The 10000-nt window shown below is 63.5% G+C and overlaps 10 non-coding genes across 10 annotated transcripts; all 10 read left to right on the plus strand.

Annotated features, from left to right (window-relative positions):
• Window positions 1-363: 363 nt before the first annotated feature.
• LOC138223580 (U2 spliceosomal RNA) lies at window positions 364-554 on the plus strand. Its single transcript, XR_011181972.1, has one exon. It is a non-coding gene; the product is annotated as a U2 spliceosomal RNA (small nuclear RNA).
• An 815-nt stretch (window positions 555-1369) lies between these two features.
• LOC138223581 (U2 spliceosomal RNA) lies at window positions 1370-1560 on the plus strand. Its single transcript, XR_011181973.1, has one exon. It is a non-coding gene; the product is annotated as a U2 spliceosomal RNA (small nuclear RNA).
• An 815-nt stretch (window positions 1561-2375) lies between these two features.
• LOC138223582 (U2 spliceosomal RNA) lies at window positions 2376-2566 on the plus strand. Its single transcript, XR_011181974.1, has one exon. It is a non-coding gene; the product is annotated as a U2 spliceosomal RNA (small nuclear RNA).
• Window positions 2567-3383: 817 nt separating this feature from the next.
• Window positions 3384-3574, plus strand: LOC138223583 (U2 spliceosomal RNA). The gene has a single exon (XR_011181975.1). It is a non-coding gene; the product is annotated as a U2 spliceosomal RNA (small nuclear RNA).
• Window positions 3575-4388: 814 nt separating this feature from the next.
• Window positions 4389-4579, plus strand: LOC138223361 (U2 spliceosomal RNA). The gene has a single exon (XR_011181809.1). It is a non-coding gene; the product is annotated as a U2 spliceosomal RNA (small nuclear RNA).
• An 819-nt stretch (window positions 4580-5398) lies between these two features.
• Window positions 5399-5589, plus strand: LOC138223584 (U2 spliceosomal RNA). Its single transcript, XR_011181976.1, has one exon. It is a non-coding gene; the product is annotated as a U2 spliceosomal RNA (small nuclear RNA).
• An 811-nt stretch (window positions 5590-6400) lies between these two features.
• LOC138223585 (U2 spliceosomal RNA) lies at window positions 6401-6591 on the plus strand. The gene has a single exon (XR_011181977.1). It is a non-coding gene; the product is annotated as a U2 spliceosomal RNA (small nuclear RNA).
• Window positions 6592-7408: 817 nt separating this feature from the next.
• On the plus strand, window positions 7409-7599 carry LOC138223586 (U2 spliceosomal RNA). The gene has a single exon (XR_011181978.1). It is a non-coding gene; the product is annotated as a U2 spliceosomal RNA (small nuclear RNA).
• Window positions 7600-8418: 819 nt separating this feature from the next.
• Window positions 8419-8609, plus strand: LOC138223587 (U2 spliceosomal RNA). Its single transcript, XR_011181979.1, has one exon. It is a non-coding gene; the product is annotated as a U2 spliceosomal RNA (small nuclear RNA).
• Window positions 8610-9426: 817 nt separating this feature from the next.
• Window positions 9427-9617, plus strand: LOC138223588 (U2 spliceosomal RNA). The gene has a single exon (XR_011181980.1). It is a non-coding gene; the product is annotated as a U2 spliceosomal RNA (small nuclear RNA).
• The last annotated feature ends 383 nt before the right edge of the window (window positions 9618-10000 follow it).

A 10000-nucleotide genomic window follows, 5' to 3' on the forward strand; every position in this document is an offset into this window, starting at 1 on the left:
TGTCCCCGTCCCTCCCGAGAGAGCGCTGCCCCTTGCCTCTGCCCGCAGGTGCCGACGGTCCGCTTTCGCTTGCAGCTCGCTCGGCACAGCTGCTGCTGGTGGGAGGGGCCTAAGCTAAGGAGGCCGGCCGGCTGGCGCCCCCCTGCGGCTGCGGTCGTTGTCGGGCCGTTGACAGGAGATCCAAGAGCAGGGCCCCCGCCCGGGACTGGCGGGCAGGCAGGCGAGCAAGCAGGCAGGCAAGAGAGGGGGAGAGCGGAGTCCGGGCGGCCGGCAGCCGCGTGCGGACCGGGCTCCCGAGGCGTCGGCCTGCGCCGCTGCGCGCCAGCCGGACGCCCGCGCGCCCGCCCAAGGCCGGCGTCGGGCATCGCTTCTCGGCCTTTTGGCTAAGATCAAGTGTAGTATCTGTTCTTATCAGTTTAATATCTGATACGTCCCCCATCGGGGGACCACATATTAAACGGATTTTTGGAACAGGGAGCTGGATCAGGAGCTTGCTCCGTCCTCTCCACGCATCGGCCCGGTATTGCAGCGCCTCCGGGAGCGGTGCACCACCTTCTCTCAGCGGTGAAAAGACAGACGTAGCTAGCAAGCAAGCAAGCAAGCAAGCAAGCGAGGTGGACTGGAGCTCCTTCTTCTCGGGTCTCGTCTCTCGTCCATCTGTGTGTCTCTCTCTCCCCCTCCCCCTCCCCGTCTCCGTTCCCGTGCTCCCTCTGTGCACTTTCCCGCGTCTCGACTCTCTGGGCAAGCAGGCCGGCCCCCTTTTCGGCTCCCGTGCGTTTTCCCTCCAAAAAACTTAGTTTTTTCAGCCTTTTCCCAGGGAGGCAGGCGTGGCTTTTGTGTGTGTGTGTGTGTGTGTGTATGTGTGTGTGTGTGTGTGTGTGTCCCCGTCCTCGCAGGCGGGCCCCTTTCGACAGCCGGGCGGTTTCCCTCCAAAAAACTTAGTATATACACCTTTTCTTCCTTTTTTTCCGGCAGGCGGGCAGGCGCGCGCGTCTGTGTGTGTGTGTGTCCCCGTCCCTCCCGAGAGAGCGCTGCCCCTTGCCTCTGCCCGCAGGTGCCGACGGTCCGCTTTCGCTTGCAGCTCGCTCGGCACAGCTGCTGCTGGTGGGAGGGGCCTAAGCTAAGGAGGCCGGCCGGCTGGCGCCCCCCTGCGGCTGCGGTCGTTGTCGGGCCGTTGACAGGAGATCCAAGAGCAGGGCCCCCGCCCGGGACTGGCGGGCAGGCAGGCGAGCAAGCAGGCAGGCAAGAGAGGGGGAGAGCGGAGTCCGGGCGGCCGGCAGCCGCGTGCGGACCGGGCTCCCGAGGCGTCGGCCTGCGCCGCTGCGCGCCAGCCGGACGCCCGCGCGCCCGCCCAAGGCCGGCGTCGGGCATCGCTTCTCGGCCTTTTGGCTAAGATCAAGTGTAGTATCTGTTCTTATCAGTTTAATATCTGATACGTCCCCCATCGGGGGACCACATATTAAACGGATTTTTGGAACAGGGAGCTGGATCAGGAGCTTGCTCCGTCCTCTCCACGCATCGGCCCGGTATTGCAGCGCCTCCGGGAGCGGTGCACCACCTTCTCTCAGCGGTGAAAAGACAGACGTAGCTAGCAAGCAAGCAAGCAAGCAAGCAAGCGAGGTGGACTGGAGCTCCTTCTTCTCGGGTCTCGTCTCTCGTCCATCTGTGTGTCTCTCTCTCCCCCTCCCCCTCCCCGTCTCCGTTCCCGTGCTCCCTCTGTGCACTTTCCCGCGTCTCGACTCTCTGGGCAAGCAGGCCGGCCCCCTTTTCGGCTCCCGTGCGTTTTCCCTCCAAAAAACTTAGTTTTTTCAGCCTTTTCCCAGGGAGGCAGGCGTGGCTTTTGTGTGTGTGTGTGTGTGTGTATGTGTGTGTGTGTGTGTGTGTGTGTCCCCGTCCTCGCAGGCGGGCCCCTTTCGACAGCCGGGCGGTTTCCCTCCAAAAAACTTAGTATATACACCTTTTCTTCCTTTTTTTCCGGCAGGCGGGCAGGCGCGCGCGTCTGTGTGTGTGTGTGTCCCCGTCCCTCCCGAGAGAGCGCTGCCCCTTGCCTCTGCCCGCAGGTGCCGACGGTCCGCTTTCGCTTGCAGCTCGCTCGGCACAGCTGCTGCTGGTGGGAGGGGCCTAAGCTAAGGAGGCCGGCCGGCTGGCGCCCCCCTGCGGCTGCGGTCGTTGTCGGGCCGTTGACAGGAGATCCAAGAGCAGGGCCCCCGCCCGGGACTGGCGGGCAGGCAGGCGAGCAAGCAGGCAGGCAAGAGAGGGGGAGAGCGGAGTCCGGGCGGCCGGCAGCCGCGTGCGGACCGGGCTCCCGAGGCGTCGGCCTGCGCCGCTGCGCGCCAGCCGGACGCCCGCGCGCCCGCCCAAGGCCGGCGTCGGGCATCGCTTCTCGGCCTTTTGGCTAAGATCAAGTGTAGTATCTGTTCTTATCAGTTTAATATCTGATACGTCCCCCATCGGGGGACCACATATTAAACGGATTTTTGGAACAGGGAGCTGGATCAGGAGCTTGCTCCGTCCTCTCCACGCATCGGCCCGGTATTGCAGCGCCTCCGGGAGCGGTGCACCACCTTCTCTCAGCGGTGAAAAGACAGACGTAGCTAGCAAGCAAGCAAGCAAGCAAGCAAGCGAGGTGGACTGGAGCTCCTTCTTCTCGGGTCTCGTCTCTCGTCCATCTGTGTGTCTCTCTCTCCCCCTCCCCCTCCCCGTCTCCGTTCCCGTGCTCCCTCTGTGCACTTTCCCGCGTCTCGACTCTCTGGGCAAGCAGGCCGGCCCCCTTTTCGGCTCCCGTGCGTTTTCCCTCCAAAAAACTTAGTTTTTTCAGCCTTTTCCCAGGGAGGCAGGCGTGGCTTTTGTGTGTGTGTGTGTGTGTGTATGTGTGTGTGTGTGTGTGTGTGTGTGTCCCCGTCCTCGCAGGCGGGCCCCTTTCGACAGCCGGGCGGTTTCCCTCCAAAAAACTTAGTATATACACCTTTTCTTCCTTTTTTTCCGGCAGGCGGGCAGGCGCGCGCGTCTGTGTGTGTGTGTGTCCCCGTCCCTCCCGAGAGAGCGCTGCCCCTTGCCTCTGCCCGCAGGTGCCGACGGTCCGCTTTCGCTTGCAGCTCGCTCGGCACAGCTGCTGCTGGTGGGAGGGGCCTAAGCTAAGGAGGCCGGCCGGCTGGCGCCCCCCTGCGGCTGCGGTCGTTGTCGGGCCGTTGACAGGAGATCCAAGAGCAGGGCCCCCGCCCGGGACTGGCGGGCAGGCAGGCGAGCAAGCAGGCAGGCAAGAGAGGGGGAGAGCGGAGTCCGGGCGGCCGGCAGCCGCGTGCGGACCGGGCTCCCGAGGCGTCGGCCTGCGCCGCTGCGCGCCAGCCGGACGCCCGCGCGCCCGCCCAAGGCCGGCGTCGGGCATCGCTTCTCGGCCTTTTGGCTAAGATCAAGTGTAGTATCTGTTCTTATCAGTTTAATATCTGATACGTCCCCCATCGGGGGACCACATATTAAACGGATTTTTGGAACAGGGAGCTGGATCAGGAGCTTGCTCCGTCCTCTCCACGCATCGGCCCGGTATTGCAGCGCCTCCGGGAGCGGTGCACCACCTTCTCTCAGCGGTGAAAAGACAGACGTAGCTAGCAAGCAAGCAAGCAAGCAAGCAAGCGAGGTGGACTGGAGCTCCTTCTTCTCGGGTCTCGTCTCTCGTCCATCTGTGTGTCTCTCTCTCCCCCTCCCCCTCCCCGTCTCCGTTCCCGTGCTCCCTCTGTGCACTTTCCCGCGTCTCGACTCTCTGGGCAAGCAGGCCGGCCCCCTTTTCGGCTCCCGTGCGTTTTCCCTCCAAAAAACTTAGTTTTTTCAGCCTTTTCCCAGGGAGGCAGGCGTGGCTTTTGTGTGTGTGTGTGTGTGTGTGTGTATGTGTGTGTGTGTGTGTGTGTGTCCCCGTCCTCGCAGGCGGGCCCCTTTCGACAGCCGGGCGGTTTCCCTCCAAAAAACTTAGTATATACACCTTTTCTTCCTTTTTTTCCGGCAGGCGGGCAGGCGCGCGCGTCTGTGTGTGTGTGTGTCCCCGTCCCTCCCGAGAGAGCGCTGCCCCTTGCCTCTGCCCGCAGGTGCCGACGGTCCGCTTTCGCTTGCAGCTCGCTCGGCACAGCTGCTGCTGGTGGGAGGGGCCTAAGCTAAGGAGGCCGGCCGGCTGGCGCCCCCCTGCGGCTGCGGTCGTTGTCGGGCCGTTGACAGGAGATCCAAGAGCAGGGCCCCCGCCCGGGACTGGCGGGCAGGCAGGCGAGCAAGCAGGCAGGCAAGAGAGGGGGAGAGCGGAGTCCGGGCGGCCGGCAGCCGCGTGCGGACCGGGCTCCCGAGGCGTCGGCCTGCGCCGCTGCGCGCCAGCCGGACGCCCGCGCGCCCGCCCAAGGCCGGCGTCGGGCACTTCTCGGCCTTTTGGCTAAGATCAAGTGTAGTATCTGTTCTTATCAGTTTAATATCTGATACGTCCCCCATCGGGGGACCACATATTAAACGGATTTTTGGAACAGGGAGCTGGATCAGGAGCTTGCTCCGTCCTCTCCACGCATCGGCCCGGTATTGCAGCGCCTCCGGGAGCGGTGCACCACCTTCTCTCAGCGGTGAAAAGACAGACGTAGCTAGCAAGCAAGCAAGCAAGCAAGCAAGCGAGGTGGACTGGAGCTCCTTCTTCTCGGGTCTCGTCTCTCGTCCATCTGTGTGTCTCTCTCTCCCCCTCCCCCTCCCCGTCTCCGTTCCCGTGCTCCCTCTGTGCACTTTCCCGCGTCTCGACTCTCTGGGCAAGCAGGCCGGCCCCCTTTTCGGCTCCCGTGCGTTTTCCCTCCAAAAAACTTAGTTTTTTCAGCCTTTTCCCAGGGAGGCAGGCGTGGCTTTTGTGTGTGTGTGTGTGTGTGTGTGTATGTGTGTGTGTGTGTGTGTGTGTGTCCCCGTCCTCGCAGGCGGGCCCCTTTCGACAGCCGGGCGGTTTCCCTCCAAAAAACTTAGTATATACACCTTTTCTTCCTTTTTTTCCGGCAGGCGGGCAGGCGCGCGCGTCTGTGTGTGTGTGTGTCCCCGTCCCTCCCGAGAGAGCGCTGCCCCTTGCCTCTGCCCGCAGGTGCCGACGGTCCGCTTTCGCTTGCAGCTCGCTCGGCACAGCTGCTGCTGGTGGGAGGGGCCTAAGCTAAGGAGGCCGGCCGGCTGGCGCCCCCCTGCGGCTGCGGTCGTTGTCGGGCCGTTGACAGGAGATCCAAGAGCAGGGCCCCCGCCCGGGACTGGCGGGCAGGCAGGCGAGCAAGCAGGCAGGCAAGAGAGGGGGAGAGCGGAGTCCGGGCGGCCGGCAGCCGCGTGCGGACCGGGCTCCCGAGGCGTCGGCCTGCGCCGCTGCGCGCCAGCCGGACGCCCGCGCGCCCGCCCAAGGCCGGCGTCGGGCATCGCTTCTCGGCCTTTTGGCTAAGATCAAGTGTAGTATCTGTTCTTATCAGTTTAATATCTGATACGTCCCCCATCGGGGGACCACATATTAAACGGATTTTTGGAACAGGGAGCTGGATCAGGAGCTTGCTCCGTCCTCTCCACGCATCGGCCCGGTATTGCAGCGCCTCCGGGAGCGGTGCACCACCTTCTCTCAGCGGTGAAAAGACAGACGTAGCTAGCAAGCAAGCAAGCAAGCAAGCAAGCGAGGTGGACTGGAGCTCCTTCTTCTCGGGTCTCGTCTCTCGTCCATCTGTGTGTCTCTCTCTCCCCCTCCCCCTCCCCGTCTCCGTTCCCGTGCTCCCTCTGTGCACTTTCCCGCGTCTCGACTCTCTGGGCAAGCAGGCCGGCCCCCTTTTCGGCTCCCGTGCGTTTTCCCTCCAAAAAACTTAGTTTTTTCAGCCTTTTCCCAGGGAGGCAGGCGTGGCTTTTGTGTGTGTGTGTGTGTGTGTATGTGTGTGTGTGTGTGTGTGTCCCCGTCCTCGCAGGCGGGCCCCTTTCGACAGCCGGGCGGTTTCCCTCCAAAAAACTTAGTATATACACCTTTTCTTCCTTTTTTTCCGGCAGGCGGGCAGGCGCGCGCGTCTGTGTGTGTGTGTGTCCCCGTCCCTCCCGAGAGAGCGCTGCCCCTTGCCTCTGCCCGCAGGTGCCGACGGTCCGCTTTCGCTTGCAGCTCGCTCGGCACAGCTGCTGCTGGTGGGAGGGGCCTAAGCTAAGGAGGCCGGCCGGCTGGCGCCCCCCTGCGGCTGCGGTCGTTGTCGGGCCGTTGACAGGAGATCCAAGAGCAGGGCCCCCGCCCGGGACTGGCGGGCAGGCAGGCGAGCAAGCAGGCAGGCAAGAGAGGGGGAGAGCGGAGTCCGGGCGGCCGGCAGCCGCGTGCGGACCGGGCTCCCGAGGCGTCGGCCTGCGCCGCTGCGCGCCAGCCGGACGCCCGCGCGCCCGCCCAAGGCCGGCGTCGGGCATCGCTTCTCGGCCTTTTGGCTAAGATCAAGTGTAGTATCTGTTCTTATCAGTTTAATATCTGATACGTCCCCCATCGGGGGACCACATATTAAACGGATTTTTGGAACAGGGAGCTGGATCAGGAGCTTGCTCCGTCCTCTCCACGCATCGGCCCGGTATTGCAGCGCCTCCGGGAGCGGTGCACCACCTTCTCTCAGCGGTGAAAAGACAGACGTAGCTAGCAAGCAAGCAAGCAAGCAAGCAAGCGAGGTGGACTGGAGCTCCTTCTTCTCGGGTCTCGTCTCTCGTCCATCTGTGTGTCTCTCTCTCCCCCTCCCCCTCCCCGTCTCCGTTCCCGTGCTCCCTCTGTGCACTTTCCCGCGTCTCGACTCTCTGGGCAAGCAGGCCGGCCCCCTTTTCGGCTCCCGTGCGTTTTCCCTCCAAAAAACTTAGTTTTTTCAGCCTTTTCCCAGGGAGGCAGGCGTGGCTTTTGTGTGTGTGTGTGTGTGTGTATGTGTGTGTGTGTGTGTGTGTGTGTGTCCCCGTCCTCGCAGGCGGGCCCCTTTCGACAGCCGGGCGGTTTCCCTCCAAAAAACTTAGTATATACACCTTTTCTTCCTTTTTTTCCGGCAGGCGGGCAGGCGCGCGCGTCTGTGTGTGTGTGTGTCCCCGTCCCTCCCGAGAGAGCGCTGCCCCTTGCCTCTGCCCGCAGGTGCCGACGGTCCGCTTTCGCTTGCAGCTCGCTCGGCACAGCTGCTGCTGGTGGGAGGGGCCTAAGCTAAGGAGGCCGGCCGGCTGGCGCCCCCCTGCGGCTGCGGTCGTTGTCGGGCCGTTGACAGGAGATCCAAGAGCAGGGCCCCCGCCCGGGACTGGCGGGCAGGCAGGCGAGCAAGCAGGCAGGCAAGAGAGGGGGAGAGCGGAGTCCGGGCGGCCGGCAGCCGCGTGCGGACCGGGCTCCCGAGGCGTCGGCCTGCGCCGCTGCGCGCCAGCCGGACGCCCGCGCGCCCGCCCAAGGCCGGCGTCGGGCATCGCTTCTCGGCCTTTTGGCTAAGATCAAGTGTAGTATCTGTTCTTATCAGTTTAATATCTGATACGTCCCCCATCGGGGGACCACATATTAAACGGATTTTTGGAACAGGGAGCTGGATCAGGAGCTTGCTCCGTCCTCTCCACGCATCGGCCCGGTATTGCAGCGCCTCCGGGAGCGGTGCACCACCTTCTCTCAGCGGTGAAAAGACAGACGTAGCTAGCAAGCAAGCAAGCAAGCAAGCAAGCGAGGTGGACTGGAGCTCCTTCTTCTCGGGTCTCGTCTCTCGTCCATCTGTGTGTCTCTCTCTCCCCCTCCCCCTCCCCGTCTCCGTTCCCGTGCTCCCTCTGTGCACTTTCCCGCGTCTCGACTCTCTGGGCAAGCAGGCCGGCCCCCTTTTCGGCTCCCGTGCGTTTTCCCTCCAAAAAACTTAGTTTTTTCAGCCTTTTCCCAGGGAGGCAGGCGTGGCTTTTGTGTGTGTGTGTGTGTGTGTGTGTATGTGTGTGTGTGTGTGTGTGTGTGTCCCCGTCCTCGCAGGCGGGCCCCTTTCGACAGCCGGGCGGTTTCCCTCCAAAAAACTTAGTATATACACCTTTTCTTCCTTTTTTTCCGGCAGGCGGGCAGGCGCGCGCGTCTGTGTGTGTGTGTGTCCCCGTCCCTCCCGAGAGAGCGCTGCCCCTTGCCTCTGCCCGCAGGTGCCGACGGTCCGCTTTCGCTTGCAGCTCGCTCGGCACAGCTGCTGCTGGTGGGAGGGGCCTAAGCTAAGGAGGCCGGCCGGCTGGCGCCCCCCTGCGGCTGCGGTCGTTGTCGGGCCGTTGACAGGAGATCCAAGAGCAGGGCCCCCGCCCGGGACTGGCGGGCAGGCAGGCGAGCAAGCAGGCAGGCAAGAGAGGGGGAGAGCGGAGTCCGGGCGGCCGGCAGCCGCGTGCGGACCGGGCTCCCGAGGCGTCGGCCTGCGCCGCTGCGCGCCAGCCGGACGCCCGCGCGCCCGCCCAAGGCCGGCGTCGGGCATCGCTTCTCGGCCTTTTGGCTAAGATCAAGTGTAGTATCTGTTCTTATCAGTTTAATATCTGATACGTCCCCCATCGGGGGACCACATATTAAACGGATTTTTGGAACAGGGAGCTGGATCAGGAGCTTGCTCCGTCCTCTCCACGCATCGGCCCGGTATTGCAGCGCCTCCGGGAGCGGTGCACCACCTTCTCTCAGCGGTGAAAAGACAGACGTAGCTAGCAAGCAAGCAAGCAAGCAAGCAAGCGAGGTGGACTGGAGCTCCTTCTTCTCGGGTCTCGTCTCTCGTCCATCTGTGTGTCTCTCTCTCCCCCTCCCCCTCCCCGTCTCCGTTCCCGTGCTCCCTCTGTGCACTTTCCCGCGTCTCGACTCTCTGGGCAAGCAGGCCGGCCCCCTTTTCGGCTCCCGTGCGTTTTCCCTCCAAAAAACTTAGTTTTTTCAGCCTTTTCCCAGGGAGGCAGGCGTGGCTTTTGTGTGTGTGTGTGTGTGTGTGTGTATGTGTGTGTGTGTGTGTGTGTGTCCCCGTCCTCGCAGGCGGGCCCCTTTCGACAGCCGGGCGGTTTCCCTCCAAAAAACTTAGTATATACACCTTTTCTTCCTTTTTTTCCGGCAGGCGGGCAGGCGCGCGCGTCTGTGTGTGTGTGTGTCCCCGTCCCTCCCGAGAGAGCGCTGCCCCTTGCCTCTGCCCGCAGGTGCCGACGGTCCGCTTTCGCTTGCAGCTCGCTCGGCACAGCTGCTGCTGGTGGGAGGGGCCTAAGCTAAGGAGGCCGGCCGGCTGGCGCCCCCCTGCGGCTGCGGTCGTTGTCGGGCCGTTGACAGGAGATCCAAGAGCAGGGCCCCCGCCCGGGACTGGCGGGCAGGCAGGCGAGCAAGCAGGCAGGCAAGAGAGGGGGAGAGCGGAGTCCGGGCGGCCGGCAGCCGCGTGCGGACCGGGCTCCCGAGGCGTCGGCCTGCGCCGCTGCGCGCCAGCCGGACGCCCGCGCGCCCGCCCAAGGCCGGCGTCGGGCATCGCTTCTCGGCCTTTTGGCTAAGATCAAGTGTAGTATCTGTTCTTATCAGTTTAATATCTGATACGTCCCCCATCGGGGGACCACATATTAAACGGATTTTTGGAACAGGGAGCTGGATCAGGAGCTTGCTCCGTCCTCTCCACGCATCGGCCCGGTATTGCAGCGCCTCCGGGAGCGGTGCACCACCTTCTCTCAGCGGTGAAAAGACAGACGTAGCTAGCAAGCAAGCAAGCAAGCAAGCAAGCGAGGTGGACTGGAGCTCCTTCTTCTCGGGTCTCGTCTCTCGTCCATCTGTGTGTCTCTCTCTCCCCCTCCCCCTCCCCGTCTCCGTTCCCGTGCTCCCTCTGTGCACTTTCCCGCGTCTCGACTCTCTGGGCAAGCAGGCCGGCCCCCTTTTCGGCTCCCGTGCGTTTTCCCTCCAAAAAACTTAGTTTTTTCAGCCTTTTCCCAGGGAGGCAGGCGTGGCTTTTGTGTGTGTGTGTGTGTGTGTGTGTATGTGTGTGTGTGTGTGTGTGTGTGTGTCCCCGTCCTCGCAGGCGGGCCCCTTTCGACAGCCGGGCGGTTTCCCTCC

This window comes from Lepisosteus oculatus, chromosome 16 (genome assembly GCF_040954835.1).
Source record: "Lepisosteus oculatus isolate fLepOcu1 chromosome 16, fLepOcu1.hap2, whole genome shotgun sequence".
NCBI classification, from domain to species: Eukaryota; Metazoa; Chordata; class Actinopteri; order Semionotiformes; family Lepisosteidae; genus Lepisosteus; species Lepisosteus oculatus.